The sequence below is a fragment of the Dreissena polymorpha genome, chromosome 1 (assembly GCF_020536995.1).
Source record: "Dreissena polymorpha isolate Duluth1 chromosome 1, UMN_Dpol_1.0, whole genome shotgun sequence".
NCBI classification, from domain to species: domain Eukaryota; kingdom Metazoa; phylum Mollusca; class Bivalvia; order Myida; family Dreissenidae; genus Dreissena; species Dreissena polymorpha.
Window position 1 is genome coordinate 36068877 of NC_068355.1, and position 18484 is coordinate 36087360.

Sequence of the window (18484 nt, forward strand, 5' to 3'; positions counted from 1 at the left end):
AATCTATATGGGCTAGGATACGCAATGATTATTCATGAAATAAAACAACGGTTTACTGTTTAAAACAATAACTAAATTGGTCCTGTTCTGGTTTCTAAAGACGTATGACGTATGTAATGTCTTCATCAATTGCCACCTGCTTACATTGGAGTGTCATTGGCAGTCAATGGATCTAGAAGGCACTCCCGCTGGGATACAAAATTAGCCATGCATAATATATGTTGTAATTCTAACGAATGACTTGCATTATTTATAGATCCGTACATATTCGATGTTTTTCATTATTTTAAGTATCACTTCGTTTGTTAAGCGAATTTGCAACTATGTTTCTTGCTTATCTTTAAGAAGACATTATGAAACAAATTGATTTACGGATGTTTTATTAGGTTCTGTAAAGTCACTGAAATAAAATGTTTTATTATCTCGACGCGTTTTTTATGTCTATTTATTCATTTAATGCCGAATTATAACGGGTTAACCCCCCTTTTTGGAGCTAAACTTCCTTTCAAGCACATTTTGGGACCTGACTTCCAAATGATAAACAGCTCTTTCCTATGTTAGAAGGTTTTATGCGAAATAACTTTCGTGAATGAATTTCGCATTGGTGCGAATGTTTTGGGAAACATTTTCACTTGAGGAAATCAAGAGTTATCTTTTTTTATTAATTGTTAAATTATTAATTTTTATTATTGCTTATTTATCACGCACTTAACGCTAACATTTAATGTGTGTTCTATAAGACATTCGACGGTATTATTAACACAGTGTAATTCTTACCTGTTTATTTTAACACATATGAACTTACTTATGTTTGAATATGCATCAAACGGAATACTATGCCTACTAAACGGAATAATATGCTTTCTATTTCCAGATATCAAGACGCCAGTTATATATGTCGAGGATGCCAAGATTAAAAAGGACGGCGTAACGAAGTGTGTACCGCTCTAGAAAGCGAAAGGTACATGAAAACCCACCAATCAAACAACAAAGATTACGTTGAAGTACCACGCCAAACAATCACATGTACTAGCAATATAAGTGTTATGAAAAACAGAAAAGAGTAAAGCCGTTTCGATACTACCGGGTAATTTAAGTTTGCTGTAACCAAATACTGCCATTGTTGCGATTCGGATTATATGAAGCAATTTGGAATACCTGACACCTGCTTAGAAGATGCATATCGGTGGATGTTTTTTTAAAGAAAACTTAAACATTAATTGTTTATGTAATTCAATGACATTTGACACGTTTTACCATAACGATACTGATTCATGTATGTGACTTTGATGTGACACATTTTGGACGACCTTCTCTTAAACCAGTTCTGAGTTGGTCACTGTATTATAATCGCAAAAAGTGAATTTGTAGTGGATAGAAAGATTTGTGCAAATGCAATACACCAAATGATTGCAGTAGAAGTGATCAATATATACATGTATTTTGTTCTCTTTTATACATATTTGAAAACATATTATTTAAGACTGTTGTATTGAGGGAATAAAGTATTGGTTCACTAAGAAAGATTATTTCGTTTGTTCCTAACATTGCCTTCTAATCGTAAGTAAAGTTAATATGTCAAATGCATAACGAATTCATTCCAACCCAAATCATTTTTTATCATGTATGTAAGTGCTGAATACAATTGAAAATGTATGCAGAGACATTGTTGGAAGAAATGACGTGACACAGATGGTTTATTTTCATAAAAAAGTGAGAAACTAGCATCATGACATATACGGAACAAAGCGTGTAGTTACGTAGCACTCATAGCAATTGTATGTCAGACCTGTCTATGTAGAAATAATAAAATTAATCAAACAAAAAAAACCACATAAAACATCAGCTTAACATTTTTTTGTTTGGTTCGTTTGTTTTATTTACTGTTTTAGTCCGGCTCTGTTGAAGGACTCTCTCTTGCATATTCTACATTTAAACTCATGTGGTCCACAAATGGGGAATGGTATCCCGGTCCTCCGCTATATTTTAATTCCTAATTACGTAATTTTATACTGCAACGAAAGATGCACTTATTATCGTCCTTTAACCTTCATCATCTGAAAAGACAGTTAAAGAATGGTTAAAGAAAATTTCATATCAGAATAAGGTCGACACGTCATACAATACATTTAATTAATTAAAATATTACTGAAAGGGCTGATAAACATTTAATTATCTCGTTCATCAGCTACCCCACAACCCATCTTCTTAAAAATCGGTGAATTGAGTCAGTTGGTCGGCAGGTTTCGTGTACAGCATTTTTTATAATTCTACAGTAAAATGATTAAGAAAACACTTATTTTGCTCCACATAAAATGCTATAAAACTATAATATTGAAGTACACATATAAACTTTATTATAGATGGGTAGGTATTTCGTGTCAATCTTTTTCACATATGAAAGAGTTGTTGGTCATTTGGAAGTCATGTAAATTTAGATTAAGCAAAATAAAACACTAGGTATTTGTCAAGATTCAAATATATACGAGAGGTAAGAGCGTAATCGTGCGCAGCGAGACATGCTCATATAGAATTGAACCTCTTATTGATTTCTTTCGAAATAATTTATTGTCTTCGAACTAATATGCAATACTCCCGGTGTTTTTTCAATATGCGGATTAATGCTCCGTCTTAGATCCCTAATTAATGAACGCCTCAATATTTTCAAAAATTAACACCGGATTAATGTTCACTAGGGCTGCAACGAATCCAAAAAAATGTTCGGATCCGAATCCGAATCCAAATATGGTTTCTTACAGTTTTTCGGATCCGGATCCCTCATATAAGAGAAAATTAGAAGTTTCTGTCTAAATTAAAGAAATCAATGGTTTTAGAAGTATAATTTGACTAAAAGACATTAAACATTTATTAACAAAAATACATAACAAAGTCCTCGTGTAACATTGAAGCAATGCCAAAATAAAACGAAACCTTAACAATTTTTCATTTAATAGTTTGTTTGTTAACATATGCTTTTCACTGTTCATACAGTTTGATGTTTGTTTTCACAAAAAATAGCATTTCAACATTGTCCAGGTCCAGGCTAGTCCATACAGACGGGCTCCCTGAACCTTTGATAATTTTTGCTATGGCGGCTCTGGGAGTCCATATGCACTCCTTCATACACATGGGTGCAGTTCAGCGCACGGAATCCGTGCGCTTCACTAAACATAGTTACAGACGTCGTTCGAGACAAATTTAGGAAAAATAATGAATAAACTTCATAACCATGTTAAATTTACCTGAATGATAACCTACGGATGTTATCATTTGCATGCATCCGATAAAAATACGACGATGTTTCAACACACTTTTCTCGCTGGCATTGTTATGTTTAAATTTGAAACAGTGTATTCTGAATCGAATACCACATCGTTATCGACTTGTTGGTTCTTACACATAACGCGACATACAAAATATTGGTGTAATGCGACCTGACCTATATTGGGTCAATTTTCCAATATGGCGGATACAGCGTACAAAACAAAACCTTAGTCAATTTAAATAAATTATTTCTTGCTTTAATGGTACCATTTGGATGAGTTTGTGGTTTAGATAGGTAAATTTTAATAAGCTCTTGCAGTTTCAGTGTTCATTAACCTTTGAATTGTTGATAACATGTTGAACCCATGGACAAGAGAGAGCGCATTGCAACTCTCAGCCTAAGCTGAGAGTTGAATTATTGCAACTAGGTCCAGGCAAGCCCTATGAGCACTGGCGAGATCTCTTGCTATGCAAAAGATTCTCTCACTGGGCACTAAGGTTCCTTGCATCACAAGATAGCATTTAAACTTAGTAGATGATGCTTTCATGACATTACAATTTACATGATGCAGGAACCCAATTGGACAGGTCGCGAAATTATGCAAAATTTTCCTGAATAACATTCCAGACACACTGGATCCACTACCGTTGTTTTTAATACATCTCAGAAAGACAATAAGGATTGAAAACTTACTTATTGCCATTATGAAATGCATTTGTTATGTGTAAATCCTCCGTGATTTCGAATTAGTTTTGCTTTGTCGAAAATGACACTCTTATACAATAAAAGCCGAACGATCTCGAATGATCTGCCATTTGACTGTCACACGTCAATAAATATCGACTATTATACGTTTCTTTTATCTTTTTAATGGAACCAGTCTGTATAAAAAATACTCGTGAAAACAGCGCTAGGTTACATACAACTATAAAAATAAATATTCGGAACCGAAATTTCCAGGGGTGGATCCGTACCCGCGAATCCGAAGTAGGATCCGATATCATCGGATATTTCGGGTACCCGTTGCAGCCCTAATGTTCACCGACATTTTTTCATACAGCTTTGATATAAATATTATAGAACTGAACAAAAAATACATTAAGCCCTGTTTACTCGGCACACGCACTGATATACCATAAAAAAAACGCTATACCAATTCCAGTACTTGTGCACTTAATAGTTTGTAAACAATGACGGTTGAAATCCGTATGTGGGGATTTTTCAGGTAATCAAGAGCAACGTCAACGTTCATGAAGCCTTTCATTCATAAATGTATATATGCGTCGTGTCAAAACCAGCATCACCTGATGTAAAATCTATTTTTGACCTGCATATTATCCGCTGCTGTGTGCATACGGCAATTAGTTTAAAATGGATTCCGAACCGGGAAGTCGATAACATAACATCAGAACATAACATCCCTTCCAAAAAGGGCGCTATGCTGCTTAATAGTACATGTATATTGCAAACAAGTGAAGCTCCCCACGTATAATGTCGCAGTTTATAACAATACAAGTTATGTTTCATCTTTTGTAATGTAGCTTGAGGTTTCGTATCTTTGAAAAGTATGAAAGAGGTATACATTTAAATAGAGGAAACGTTCTTTAAAACATTCATATCAATGGTAAATTCATTCACGACAGAAAGTTCGTGTATAACCTTCTTACATGGGTATGAGCTGTGTTGTTCATTTGGAAGTCATGTCCCTAAATGTGCTTAAAAGGAAGTCAGTTCCCAAAAGAGGGGTTAAACCAATTGTTTGTGGCAATAAATTAGTTATAAGAGATAAAACGGCGTCGGGAAAATGAAATAATCATGGTTTTAGTTATATGTTACCGTACTCGTGCATCAATACTGTTTATTGTAAGAGAAAATTATATTTTTACATCACATTTCTCGAACGTCACGTAAGGAGACAACAGATTTGTGGACTGTTTTCCTTCAATAACTTTTTTATCCCGACGTCTACGTTCTTGAAACAAAAAAACCGAGGGAAGCACAAACACCGGAGAGCCGAAAGGGCGTATTCATTTAAAATAATTACAAGATAACTATTGATGCAAAGCATCAAAGGGCGTCTGGAATTTCAGTGTAAAAGGCACTCAGTGAAGTTACATGGAACGATTTTTTTCTACTGTAAATATTAATATATTGGCCGATTATTTTAAACAAAATAGAAAAAGATACTGGTATAACCATTATCTATGATTTTGTGTTATAACCCCCAAATAACCATTATCTATGACGGTGTGTCATAACCCCAAAATAACCATTATCTATGATTTTGTGTTGTAACACCCAACTATTTCATAGTTCATTTTATTAACATTGGTTTCCTTTTTTTACTGGCATCCGTATGCAGTTTTCATTAATGGAACAGAACTGTGTAGGTTTAAAAAAATCTGCTTCATCTTGTAAGCCTAATTATATATTTTTCTCAACTTCAAGGGGAGATGATTCTGAACTTATTATTACGTTGCTCATTTACGATAGGGGTTGAGTACTCATTGATATGAAAACACTGTACAAGTTTTAATGTGTTTACGAACCCCCCCCCCTCACACATATATTTCATGGGCATAATATAAAAAAAAATGGTTACAATAAAACAGCATGTTTATTTAAACTAAAATGTCTACATCAAAACAAAAAGTTAACATAGAACACAACTAAAATAATAAATGATTCTACTGGGGCTCGAACCTTGGGCCTCTCACATGTGAAGCGAGCGTGTAACCACTACACTACGGAACCGCCTGAAAAATCACCTTCTAACTAAGTTATTAATACGTGGCTGTAGTGTAACGGTTATCAATAAAGCAATAAACCGTGTAATCGCTGTCGTCTTGTAAAATTGAAGAAAATACGCATTAATCAAAACTCGAACAGTAAAAGTCTGCGCTATTGTTAGAAAAACCACAAAATAAATATATTTTGATTATGTTTTGTTTTTATACAAAACAAGAAAGTTTCAACGGTTCGCGTATTTGCCCAGTCCCTGTGATCTTTTATTATTGCCCAGTCCCTGTGATCAGTTATTAATTAAAAGAATTAGCTTTGCATTATTGGCAATAAATGTTGTAGAAAATGCAATAGGCACAAATGCAGTACTTATTTACACTAGTTTACACAAAAAATCACAACTATGCAAGATAATCTGACAACAAAAATATATACATTGATCCGTAAAATAACTTCTCCTCCCATAAGCGAAAAAAAACGTATTACATACTAGTCGCCGCACTTCAGTGCGACGCCAATAAGAAGATGATTGATATAATGCATCGTTTAAAACTCATTCGCGTGAAAGTAATGATCTATCCTTTACCCAGAATTGCGATATGACACAGGAGAATACGCCCGAAGATGATGTGTTTGTGGTTGGATGAGGTATTACTACCCGCCATGTTTCTTGATTTGCGCATTAACTACAACTTAATCAAGATAAACAGTATTTAAAACACAAAAGCACAAGAAGAAATGTATTTAAATAAAGTATTTAGAGCTCAAATATGTCTTGACTTTATTGATCTTTGAGTCACATGTGGTCGCTTTAATTGTAGTCACATAGCTTTGTAAATCTGACTTAAGGTTGAAGTCCTTTGTCACCAACATGGATTTGGAACCTTAGGCATACCGGCAACACTGTTCTGCAAAACCCAAGAGAAAAGGTCTGATGATCATACGAATCATTGAAGAGCCATTTTGATTTGGCTTAAACTAATATGATATATGTACTTAAATATGTACCAATCGGTTTGCGACTCTTTTAACGAGCTATCACGGATAATGTTATAAACATAACATAAACTTACAAAATCGAGTAAGATAAGACGATTGTGTTCGCGGTAATTTCATTAAAAAAAAATCATGTTTAAAGTATTAAAATGACAATTTTTCGAAAGTTGGAGTACATAACTGATATTTTCTGCACCTTGTTATCTTCAGCAAACAATAGGTATCTCATATTCTTTTGATATATCTGAAGTTTTTAATATTAAACTTGGTAGTATGTACTTGTTTGATCGTCATCGACATTGCTACTCTAGACGGCTTAAACATAAATCATTGTTTGATACATATGTTGAATATTTTATATATTTATTGATTGATTGATCGCCTATCCGACTGGCCGACCGCTCAACCGACCGACCGATTGACTTACTCAGTGACTGACTGACTGATTGACTCAAAGAATGACTTACTCAATGACTGACTTAAAAAGCAGCGACTGATTGACTCAATGACTGACTCAATGACCTACTGACTGACCCATTGATTGACTGACTGACTGACTCAATGACTGACTCACTGTCTCACCGACACACTGACTCACAACTGATGAACGATCGTACGACTATGTTTATCGTTGTGAATATGAATCGAGATCACGTTGCGAGATTAATTTCGCAATCTCGTATCGTCTTTTCGCATTTTCGACCTTTTTATATACAAGGGACTATCACGCAAAAAGCAATGTGAGGGAAAGAGATTTATTTGCGTAATCACAATATCAATTTCGTGAGTTTGCATCGTAATCTTGTAACGTCGTATCGCAATTTTGCCCCTTCATATCGTGTTCTCTTGCAAGTAGTGGCCCTGTCGGTACACCTTACTATGTCGTCTGTGTCAGCATGAAATCATTTGTTAAAGGGGCCGTCCAACAGATTTTGGCATGTATTGAAGCTTGTCATTAAATGCTTTAAATGCTTTATATTGATAAATTTAAACATTTGAACTAAAAATCTCCAGAAAAAAACCCACAAGAATACAATTTAAAAAAGGAAAAAAAGTAACCCTCAACAGGGCTCGAACCACTGACCCCTGGATGCCTGGAGTAAAAAACCAACCGCCTAGACTACTCGACCATCCACGCTCATGTTGAGAGCGATGGTATTTTTGTCCCATATAAGCAATCCTTGTATTTTCTCAAAATCTCGTTTCGCGTCGAAACGACGCTTTATCTGTTGGACGGCACCTTTAAGGTGAACGATGTCTTACTATTTCAATAGATATAAAGCATTGTCTAGTGGTGAATTTATTAAATTCATGTGCTCTTGGTTTACCACAAATAAAGACAAATATAGAACAAACATACGCAATTGTATAGCACATATTCTTACATTTAAGTGTTACCTTTTTAATATACGCATATTTCCATAAAGTGTACATAAGTAAATATACAATCTATATATTATTTTTACAATATACATTTTGGTAATTTGCATGAAATATGAGATTGTATCATATAAATATGACTTTATTTAATATACACATACACATACACTACCTAACTTTGGAAATATTTAAATATACAACTTTTGACACGCCATCAACGTAGTGTAACACCATATTCTTACGCGTTTTGGAAAATGTTAGCAACGTATTGAGAGTCGATCATACGTTTTCGCTTGGTTAAAACTATTGAAGTATATTTTGTTTGTTGCAATTATTGTTTTAATCTAATTCTCATGAGTACCAAATACGTTCGTATATTCAGAAAAAAACATTAACACGATTCTTACTTTGGCTCCGCGTTTGACTTAGTGAATGGAAAGACTAGTACTGCGTGTTCATTCACGATTCCTTCACACAAATCAACTACATCTTACGGTTCATAGCCAATACTCGAAGACAGATTAAACACATCTTATGTGCTTATGTGACGAGAAGTGGGATATTAAATATTCATAGCGAATCCTCCGAGGCCGATACCGTAGTCACAAGAAAGTAGTTCGTTGGATGTAAGGTGGTTATTAGCAACGGAATTATCCCAGCGGAACTGTAAATTTCACATCGGGAGGCAGCGCAATAGCTCTATTATTATTCACGACAAACACATGGGAATTCTGGAAAAACAACAACACGAATCCTATAGTCAAAAGGAATTTAGATAAAATGTGAACATGGTCAATGATTACAAATATATAATACTGAACGTTACTTTTGTATTAGTCTTCAAATCATTCCTAAACCTCCATGTTAATGTTTAGTGCCGAGTAGCTTTCTTCTTTCAAGACGGACCATTTTAATATGAAACAATTAAAATGTTTATATGATGCAAAAGTATTACGGTTCTGGTAATGACCTCAGATCAATTGTTTTTTTAAGTTGAATGACATGTTATCACAATAGCATAGTTATGCGTGTTTAAACTTTTGTTATTTGTGAATGAAAAACATCAAATGATTTAAATGATTATCTACACCACACACAATAATTTGGTGAATATAAAAATGTGTAAATAAGTATCATATTTAATTCCATCATTTATACACGAACAATATAATTAATTTGAAGAAAAAGGCATATACTTTTAATAGTCATATTAAAGACTGTACGTTACACAACGAAGTGTCAAGCGTTCAAACAGCAAATTGTTGTGGTCTATGGAGATTACTCAAAACGATGTTATTCCGAAACAGAAAGGGAACACATGGGAAAATAAATTGTAAATTAAAAAAACAACAACATTTAGAGTCTAATCAAGAAATGAAAAAACATTATTTAACACCAAACACATGTGCTACCAACATACTTCACCATTAGCAAACGCTTTATTCAAGTTCATTACAAAATATTTAATTTTATAGAAATTGTAATCATAATAATTTAATACAACATGTATTATTATCAAAGCTGTTAAACAAGTGCAAGCATGGAGAATCAAACATCAATTCAATTTACAAATTACCATCAACAGTAAGTTTGCGAGCTCAATATCCAATAGCGCGTTGAGATTTTGACCGTTGTGAATTGGACTGTTCCGCTTCTTAAGGCTAACATAACTATTTGTTTCCTAAAGTACAATTCTGGTAATGAGTAATATTATTCCTAAACATGATACTATCTAGAATAAATGTATGAAATATGATAATAGAACTTTAACCGTTATAGTATAAGTATGCAAACAGCAAAGGTGAACATTAAACCATGGTTGTAAATTTACTTTCTCTCAAATATGAATATGTACGCTTAACTACTGGGCATTAAATGTTTCTTGGGATACTTACCACAATAAATCTAAATTTTAAGTGATCATAGCTTAACTGAACAAGCATAGAACGAAAGTATTTCACAGTCTTATTTAATTGAATTTGTGTCTACATATAAAACCCACTGAGAGAACAGATTGGTTCATGGCTTGCGTGTTACACTCTCGTTTTCTACTATATCGATCGCTTACTTCTTCTTTGTTCTGATGCTTTTTTATTTAAATCAAGAGACTACCGGTCTGCAAGTTCCTCACGAAAGTTAACGAACACGAGAAACATCGGTACAAAAATCCGCCCCATTAGTTCATCTCATCTTTTTCTGTCGCAGTGGTTGTATGGCCAATTAATGCAGCTATTTATCCCAAAGAGATTTCTATTATATTGAGTACTGTTTTCTTTTTTCCATACGTTTGTCTCGCTGTGTGTTTGTTTTCACCCACAAAGGGAATCTAGATCAGTTTGTAGTTTTAACCCATATATATGCCTAGCGTCTAGAAAAAAGGCCTTGGTAAACAGCGTAGAACCAGATGAGATGCCGCATGATGCGGCGTCTCATCAGGTAATGCGCTGTTTGCTTAAATGAATTTTTGTAAGAAATATTCTAAATATAGACATAAATATACTATACATCCCTAATTTTAAAAATCAATTGATCCAATTTAGAAGGATGGGAGAGTCCACTAGGCATAAATGGGTTAATTAATTGAACAGTGTTAATGCTTACTCACGACGTCAAGATTACATGTAGCTTTTGATAGTGAGATAAGTAGATTATCCATGCAAGTATTGCAATTGAACTTTATGTTTTTCCATATTGGGTACACATTTATGTATGATGATATTATTACGGTTAAAGGAATCTTTTCATGGTTTGGTAAATTGAGAAAAGTTGTTTCAGATTCGCAAATTTTCGGTTTAGTTATGATATTTGTGAGGAAACAGTATAACTGGACATTTGCCATGGTCTAATATAGCCATTATATGCATCTTGTGACGATTTCAAAACATAAAAAGTATAAAGCGTTGCAACGCGAAACGATTGAATAATTTGGAAAGTTCTGTTGTTGTCGTTTAAATTTGTGAAACTACGAAGATTGCGTATATAAGGTATAAAATACGCATCTTATTTATGCTTGGCAGGATGGCTCTGTTGGCTAATGCGTTTTTTACTTCAGGAATCCGGGGGTCACTGGTTCGAGTCCTGCTGCGGGCTGCTTTTTTTCCTTTTTTAAATTTTATTTTTGATTTTTTACTGGAGCTTTTAAAATTTAATGTTTACATTTATCAATATAAAGCATTTAATGAATAAATTCAAAACATGCCAAAATCTGTCAAATGGCCCCTTAAAAGCCGTTATTGCGTTTCCTTTATTCTACTGAATGTTTCTGCTCTTATAATCTTCAACTGTCTCTTTTACATTTGCCTTTCTGTCAACTTTATACACATTTCATTATTTTCAATAAACATGCTAAATGAGAACAGCAACACGTGTTGTGTTGTCATTGATAACGCCAAATATTGGCTAATGCGTTTTTTACTTCAGGAATCCGGGGGTCACTGGTTCGAGTCCTGCTGCGGGCTGCTTTTTTCCTTTTTTAAATTTTATTTTTGATTTTTTACTGGAGCTTTTAAAATTTAATGTTTACATTTATCAATATAAAGCATTTAATGAATAAATTCAAAACATGCCAAAATCTGTCAAATGGCCCCTTTAAAGCCGTTATTGCGATTCCTTTATTCTACTGAATGTTTCTGCTCTTATAATCTTCAACTGTCTCTTTTACATTTGCCTTCCTGTCAACTTGATACACATTTCATTATTTTCAATAGAACATGTTAAACGAGAAAAGCAACACGTGTTGTGTTGTCATTGATAACGCCAAATATTGTTTTACTTGGGTATCAATCTGTTACATGGGGCTTTTTGATGCTTCGCAGCAATGGCTATTGTGTGCATATATTTGAAAATATCGTGTTTTGTCTGTATAAATCGAAGTGGACGGGGATTTCGAAAATTTACTTAGGCATATTAGTCCATATTATACACGATGCTCATTAAAGACAGTCTGTTTAAGAATCAAACATGTAAATGCATGATAACCCAATACGATAAAGCCATTCGTTGAAACACCCATAAGCAAAAAATGGAATAAATGATGTAGCCAGCGTCTTACTCAATCGCATGTTCATTGCAGTTAAGTATTCACCAGTTTGGTTTGTTATGCGTTAACCGCAATAACACACTAACACTAGCTTTTCTGTTTATGGTGGTCAATTGGCATTCTAAAATGACACGCGGTTTGTTTTTAATACATTTTTATGAAGATATTTTTTTATATAGGTTTAATCAATTGCTTCATTCAACCATGTCGTGAATATGCATCCGAATGCATACACCGCAAAAATATATTCATTTACGAAAACACTATTATTTTTTAAGTAAAGTAATATTTGTGTTAATGTGAATCTCTTTTGAAAAAGCGCCCTCGGTACCAATCACGACACCAATCATCATCAAAGTGTAGCTCAGAAGTATCGGGTTCCCCAGGGATAAATTACGCTGCATCATACAAACGAGTAATTCAGGGTGTACATGGTGGCGTTTATACACATGGGGCAGCATATGAATAAGTTACTATGCCCTATTTCTCACATTGTACTGGCCAAGGTGTGATGTATGTTCTTATATATCTGCCCTTATCAATAATAACACAAATGTTCCTCCCGTATAACGCTGTTTTTTTTTCTACGTAATGACGTGTTCGAGAGTCGTTAAATACCAGTCGTAGATAAAAAAAGCTTAAATATGAAAAACATTAGGGAATTTTTTGTTGAGTCAATTCAATGATGTGTGAAAGCGTATTTCTAATCTTTTAGCAAAAAGGCTTTTAGCAGGCGAATTATAAAAAAATGTTAACGGACATTATGCATTCACATTTTTCATTAAAAAAAGACAAAAATGTATGTCCTTTAACAGTTAAACTGTTTTCATAACCATAAATGACGAACCAGTTCATAAAATACATTGAGTAAACCATGTTTAAATAAAATAAATCTCAAAGATGTATTTCGCGATACTTATATGCGGCTTTTCTACTCTCTCGAACTAAAATACTTCGCCAACGCGAAACGTTAACTGAGATAACGTGTCCTTTCTTTGTATTTGCTTTCCAAGCACCGTAAAATGGCCAATAAATTGGAGAATCTTAATGGCGTTTCTTGTATATTAAGATTGACCGTCTGATTGATTACCTGACAAAACACAATATATATTAATGGATTTGTGGCAAACATAATGGGGAAAAAAGGCTGACAGTGGTATCGTGCAGTTAAAAACAAAATAGTTTATTGTAACCGAGTAAGTACGCTTGCAAGTGTGTGTTATTTTATAACTATATTTCTTGCTGCAGGGGATATTTCAAATAAAAGTAGTGTATCAAATGTTTTCATTGTAATTATTACAATAAGTTTATTTCGACTCGCATTTAAATTACAAGAACATAACGTAAATAAGCAAGATGGGATATACATTATGTGTTATTTATTATTAACTAATAGAGTCGACAAAATAAATTGATAAGCTTACTGAAGTATCCATAGTAAAAGCGGATATAATTTTTCGAAAATATCAATGCGTTTATTGTCCGTTTATGATGTTGGTTAATACCAAACTTTCTCTGAGAGCTAGTCGATTTCTGATCTAGCTATACACCAACTTCATTATCATGCATTGCAAACTATTCCTCAATGAGTAATTTCTTTATTGATTACCTATTCTTGTATTCTCTGGCTCCTTCAGGAAATATTTCTTTCCGCTAATCGTATTTGGTTTTAAAAAAGGGGGACGTCATTCAGTTACTAAGTTATAAAGTTGTTTTACAAGTTTTTTTGTGCAGGAAGTTACTCATGTTCTCGTATCTGATCAAATTCATTAAGTTTTGCTGACACCAGCATTGAAAGAGTTCTTCAATGCCGAGTAATTGTGTATGTTCCAACGAAACTGATAAACATAATTAATTTAATATTTTAACAAAATGCCTTTGCTTGAAAGAACTTTTAAAACATTTATACCGATACATGCATACATTTATATCTATTATCTTGACATCATTGATTTTATTTTATCCGATGATCGGATTATTTTTGTTGAAATCATATCGACCCAAGTTTCTTTTACGTCGTTTACTGTGTTTTTATGATACTTACAGATTAATTTTGCATTAAGTATAACACCAAGCGTTGTTTAAATTGAAAACAAAAACAATTTGACTTCTACGTAAATATAAATATCCAAGGATTGATTGACTGTTATACAAAAACAAACGATAATATGCTGTCCAGATAAATGAATGTCAATTTTGTATGTTGCATAGTAAATTACGTGTGTTTGTCTAGTTTTGCCTACTGACATTGTACGTGTGTACATGTATACTATTCATACGATTAGTACACCATATCAACATGTAATTTTTTCCTATCAATGTATGCGTTTACTTTTATCAGGGTGTACCATTTCACGTATGTTCAGTAACTAAAAACGCTTTGAGGCATTATATTGTATGTGTAGGTTCTTTTAAATGTGGCTGCTGTTGTTTTTGCCTTTTAAGAAGGATTTGTAAAAATAAATGTATTGTTAAAATATGTTTTATTAAACGGTTTGCAATTATACATAATTCATATAACCTCTAGAGAATGAATAAATCTTTTCGAGCAAGTAAACTTCCTGCGGACATATATAATATTTCGTGACATAAGCAATACAAAATGTATTTTATTATGAAATACAATTGTTCTTTTGATAAGATATAGGCGGAATAAAAAACTGTGTCAAAATCGAATGCCGTTTTTTTCTGGTCGCGTGATAACATAAACGGACATTTAAATAAAAGAGTTATATAGTACGTAGGAAACATGAGCGCGAATAAATGTTCTTTTACACCATACGCTCCAGAGGACTGTTTAAGTCAGAAGACAGTTCGTGCCAGAAGATCGTTCGTTCTAATCCGAAATCGTCCAACAACCATCTAATACTATATATTTATGCATAACAAGGAAAGAGAACAAGTTTGGTTTGTGTCTCACATAAAATTAATGAGACAATTTAGCCAGAAAACAGAATTTTAAACAATGTTTGTTATTCCAAGGAAATGAATTATGTGGAACAACTCACACATGTTATTCAAGCGTTTCAAGAACCGAGAAACGCTCGTGCTCCACATGCATCCAGCGAAATGCCTTTCTGTCAACTTGATACACATTTCATTTTTTTCAATGAAACATGTAAAATGAGAAAAGGAACACGTGTTGTATTGAGAGTCAATTATAACGACTAATATTGTTTTACTTGGGTAGCAATCTGTTGCATGGGGCTTCTTTGATGCTTCGCAGCAATGGCTATTGTGTACATATATTTGATAATATCGTGTTTTGTCTGCATACATCGAGGTGGACGGGGATTTCAACAATTTACTTAGGCATATTGGTCTATATTATACACGATGCTCGTTAAAGACAGTCTGTTAAAGAATCAAACATGTAAAATCATGTTAAGCCAATACGATAAAGCCATTAGTTGAAACACCCATAAGCAAAAAATGGAATAAATGATGTAGCCAGCGTCTTACTCAATCGCATGTTCATTGCAGTTAAGTATTCACCAGTTTGGTTTGTTATGCGTTAACCGCAATAACACACTAACACTAGCTTTTCTGTTTATGGTGGTCAATTGGCATTCTAAAATGACACGCGATTTGTTTTTAATACACTATTATGAGGATATTTACTTGTATAGGTTAAATCAATTTCTTTATTCAACCATCGTTGTTATGCATATGACTACATATACCGCAAAAATATATTCATTTGCGAACACACTATTATTTTTTTAAGTAAAGTAAAGTAATATTTGTGTTTATGTGAATATCTTTTACAAAAGCGCCCTCGGTACCAATCACGAATCCAATCATCATCAAATTGTAGCTCAGAATTAACGGGATCCTCAGGGAACATTACGCTGAATAATACAAACGAGTAATTCAGAGTGTACACGGTGGTATTTACACACATGGGATAAATAAGTTACTATGCCCTATTTCTCACATTGTACTGGCCAAGGTGTGATGTATGTTTTTTATATCTGCCCTTATCAAAAATAACACAAATGTTCCTCCCGTAGAAAGCTGTTTTTTTTCTACGTAATAAAGTGTACGAGAGGTCTTTAAATACCGGTCGTAGATAAACAAAAAGCTTAATTATGAAAAACATTTGGTAATTTTTGTTGAGTCAATTCAATGATGTGTGATAGCGTTTTTCTAATCTTTTAGCAAGAAGGCTTTTAGCAGGCGAATTATAAAAGATTATTAACGGACATCATGAATTCACATTTTTCATTAAAAAAAGAAAGAAATTTATGTCCTTTAACAGTAAAACTGTTTTCATAACCATAAATGACGAATCAGTTCATAACATACATTGAGCAAACCCCGTTTAAATTGAATAAATCTCAAAGATGTGTTTCGCGAAACTTATATGCGGCATCTCTATTTTCTCGAACTAAAATACTTCGCAAACGCTAAACGTTAACTAAGGTAACGTTACCTTTCTTTGTATTTGCTTTCTAAGCACCGTAAACTGGCCAATAAACTGGAGAATCTTAATTGCGTTTATTGTATACAGCATTAATATTGACCGTCTGATTGATTAACTGACAAAACACAATATATATTAATGGATTTGTGGCAAACATAATGGGGAAAAAAGGCTGACAGTGGTTTCGTGCAGTTCAAAACGAAATAGTTTATTGTAACCGAGTAAGTACGCTTGCAAGTGTGTGCTATTATAACTATGTATCTTGATGAAGTCGGATATTTCAATTAAAAGTAGTTGGTCCAATGTTTTCATTGTAATTATTACAATAAGTTGTAATCGATACGCATCTAAAACAAAATAACACAACGTAAATAAACAAGATGAGATATGCATTATATGTAATTAACTATTAAATAATAAAGCCGACAAAAGAAATTGATAAGCTTACTGAAGTATCCATTATAAAAGCGTATAGATCTATTATTTTTCGAAAATATCAATGCGTTTATTGTCCGTTTATGATGTTGGTTAATACCAAACTTTCTCTGACAGCTAGTCGATTTTCTGATCTAGCTTTACAACAACTCCATTATCGTGCATTGTAAACTATTCCTCAATGAGTAATTTCTTTATTGATTACCTTATCTTGTATTCTCTGACTCCTTCAGGAAATATTTCTTTCCGCTAATCGTATTTGGTTTTAAAAATGGGGACGTCATTCAGTAAGTAAGTTATTAAGTATTTTTACAAGTTTTTTTGTGTGCAGGATCTTACTCATTTTCTCGTATCTGATCAAATTCCCTAAGTTTTGTTGACACCAGCAATGAAAGAGTTCTTCAATGCCGAGTAATTGTGTATGTTCCAACGAAACTGATCGGCATACTTGACAGGAATAATTTAACAAAATGCCTTTGCTTGAAAGAACTTTTGAAACATTTATACCGATACATGTATACATTTATATCCCTTATCTTGACATCATTGATTTTATATCATCCGATGAGCAGTTTATTTTTGTTGAAATCATATCGACCCAAGTTTCTTTCATGACGTTTACTATGTTGTTATGATACTTAAAGATTTATTTTGCATTAAGTAAAACACCAAGCGTTGCTTTAATCGAAAACAAAAACAATTTGACTTCTACGTAAATATAAATATCCAAAGATTGATTGACTGTTATCATAAAACAAACGATAATATGCTGTCCAGATAAATGAATGTCAATTTTGTATGTTGCATAGTAAATTACGTGTGTTTGTCTATTTTTGCCTACTGACATTGTACGTGTGTACATGTATACTATTCATACGATTAGTACACCATATCAACATGTAATTTTTTCCTATCAATGTATGCGTTTACTTTTATCAGGGTGTACCATTTCACGTATGTTCAGTAACTAAAAACGCTTTGAGGCATTATATTGTATGTGTAGGTTCTTTTAAATGTGGCTGCTGTTGTTTTTGCCTTTTAAGAAGGATTTGTAAAAATAAATGTATTGTTAAAATATGTTTTATTAAACGGTTTGCAATTATACATGAATCACATAACCTTTAGAGAATTAATAAATATTTTAGAGCAAGTAAACTTCCTGCGGACATATATGACATTTCGTGACATAAGCAATATATAA

At 33.2% G+C, this 18484-nt stretch overlaps 1 long non-coding RNA gene across 1 annotated transcript; it reads right to left on the reverse strand.

Annotated features, from left to right (window-relative positions):
- Positions 1-1679: 1679 nt before the first annotated feature.
- LOC127876886 (uncharacterized) lies at positions 1680-4078 on the reverse strand. Its single transcript, XR_008048132.1, has 2 exons — positions 3959-4078; positions 1680-2057 (listed from the first exon to the last, which is right to left on the reverse strand). It is a non-coding gene; the product is annotated as an uncharacterized LOC127876886 (long non-coding RNA).
- Positions 4079-18484: the final 14406 nt, after the last annotated feature.